Genomic DNA, 2,500 nt, shown 5'->3' with positions numbered 1-2,500 from the left:
GTAACTTTTCCTCAAAAGATCTTCCCGTTGTCCTTTTAGTATTCGCCATTTTGAACGCTTTACTTTTTAAAGTATTTATGCGCATAACCCACTCGCATACCCTTTGATTGACGTGGCGGTTTCTCTCAGAGTGTCGGTCCGACTTCAAAAAATCTATTGCACTGCAACAGATTTTTTGAATCGGACCGATTTTAATTTCCATGAATCGGTCGTTCATTGGCTGTCAAAATATACCGGTACGCAAGATTTCCGCTCCAGCGCCGCGACGGGCCGAGAAATCGTCCCGTGTAAACCGGCCTTAAGCTCCCTTTTGATTACGGCGCATTAATTCGAACTAGATCATAACTCTCTTACGATTACCATTGCAATTATAATGACCTTGGCCGTGGCGCTTAGGTTACAAGTACTGCGAAGTACAGTGCGCTTTTATTTTGTCCCAACAAAAGGTGCTAATGTCGAAAATGTTGCTGTGTGCTTCTGCCATCATCACCAGTGAATGACACTTGTCAGGTCTTCACAATGTAAATATTAAGGTTAGAGTTGTGGAACGCAAAAGAAATGATGATGATCAGAAGGGAAATAGAGGGTGCATTCGATTGACTGTCTTCTGGAATAGGAGGAATACATGGAATAGACTTCCAAAATCCTTAGTTTTTACGATGATTAACCTAAAAATTGTCAAACCTGCTAAAATGCAATTTGAAATAATCTTTAAGTTCCTTGTTGCTTAGAGACGCCAAAGAGATCTATCATAATCATAATTCCACGTGCTCTTGTTCCAGAATACGGTCAATCGAACGCATCTTCAAATCAGTTGTGGAAGGTTCGAGTTTTCAATATCCTGGCAGCCAAAACATACTTGGACAATCATAGGAAGCAATCCTGTGTTCGTTGTCTTTTTTTCTCCGCTTTGATAAGTTACCTTCTCTAAGTATAAAGCAATAATATATTCATGCTTTCAATACTAAGGGCAACTTCTCATTCCATACCAATGCAACCAACGAAATGGTACAGTTACGGAGAGCACAACAATCTAACATTTTCGGATTCTTCATTGCCAAAAAGATATAGATTTCTTAAAGATTAGCCGGCAACCGTTTTCTGAAGGGTCATGTTGCAATTTTTGGCACTCTTAAATCGTAACAGCCAGCATTTTTGTTTTGGAAAGGAAATAGTTCCACAGGGAAGTTCGTGGAAGGCAACTTTCAGCTAGCAATCAGTCTAAAAAGAAATCTTTTTTTCCAAAAAAATGATCGGGGAAATTTTAGCTATTTCATTAAAACGAAACAGATCAGTCTGTTGATAAAACATCTCTTTACATACTCGATACAAGTTACATGTCCCTTCGTTGTATTTTTTGTAATAGGCAGCCTTGATCATAAGTAAGGGCCAAGCTAAACAACTGTAGGAACCCCAATGCTGCGGGCGAAAAAAAAAAGGAATGTTTTTGGATCAGGTAAAAAACATGTTTCCCTCGTGGCCCAACCGGGAACATTTGCTTCCGCAACAATGTTCCCGCAACAAATGTTTCCTAGTTTTGCCAAATGTACACTGTATGTAAAAAGTAATTAAAAGCAGTTTCTACCTCGGCCAATTGAACCGAACTTCCACAAATTCGAACATTCTCTTTCTTCATAACGTACATATTTTCTGTTGCGTTATGTTAACGTTTACCCGCTCTGATCAATTTGCTTAAAAAACGAAGCCGTGCCGGATTTACGAACAATGTGACGATTGTAGCTTGGCACCGCCCGTTTTTATTGGAATGGGGCTTGAACTACAAATTCTCACAAAATGATCGCAAAAGTCGTGAATTTTGTTCTTACTACAGACGGCTCTAACCGATCTTTACGCCATATTGTTGAAGTTTTGTAAACAGAAAGGATAAAAGAAACTGATCTCACTCTTTGGACAGTATTTGCACCACAGACAAGACGCCTTTTGACCATCTCTTATGTTCCATTGATCGATGCCTTATGAAAAGCAGTTCAAGATGCCTTGTGAAGAGCACCCTGTTGAAAAAAAAGCACAAAATTTAATAACACATGCATTCTTCCCAGACTCAATCAATGTAGCAATAGCAAACACCCTCAGTTCCGTGATTTTGGAGTACTACATGCATCCATAATCACGACTATACCGAATTTATTGGTAATACTTGACTCAGCAAAACTCACCCATGTAACACAACTTCTTTTTAATCCGCTCACCCATTTCCTTTCCAAACTCGTACAAAAAATATGGAACTGATCTTTACTACTCCAAAAAACGTGACTTGCTCCAGCCTACATAACAAATGTCACATGCAACTTAGTGGGGGAGGGTGCCTTTGAATGTCGCACACAACTCCCCTAAAAATTGATGTCATCAATGTTTACACTACAAAAGGTAATCATCTCGATAAAACAGTGCAATCTAAATAAGTCAATTCTCCTCTTTTGCTTGCATCTGTTCTACGATCCGTTCTTTGGTTCTGGCGTGCTGCAAGTTTCTTTGGTCT

General features: G+C 39.3%; 1 protein-coding gene and 1 long non-coding RNA gene across 3 annotated transcripts in view; one reads left to right on the top strand and one right to left on the bottom strand.

Moving 5' to 3' along the window:
* LOC138045314 (ribonuclease H1-like) overlaps nt 1-2,500 on the top strand; it is a 23,073-nt gene that overhangs the window by 3,462 nt on the left and 17,111 nt on the right. The window lies entirely within an intron of this gene.
* Nucleotides 733-2,500, bottom strand: part of LOC138045321 (uncharacterized) — a 4,381-nt gene continuing 2,613 nt past the window's right edge. For both annotated transcript variants that reach the window (XR_011131570.1, XR_011131569.1), the window contains exon 3: nt 733-2,012. This is a non-coding gene — a long non-coding RNA (uncharacterized lncRNA). The remainder of the gene's footprint in view (nt 2,013-2,500) is intronic.

Source organism: Montipora capricornis, chromosome 4 (assembly GCF_036669925.1).
Source record: "Montipora capricornis isolate CH-2021 chromosome 4, ASM3666992v2, whole genome shotgun sequence".
Taxonomy (NCBI): Eukaryota; Metazoa; Cnidaria; class Anthozoa; order Scleractinia; family Acroporidae; genus Montipora; species Montipora capricornis.
This window is presented reverse-complemented; position numbering and strand designations above follow the sequence as displayed.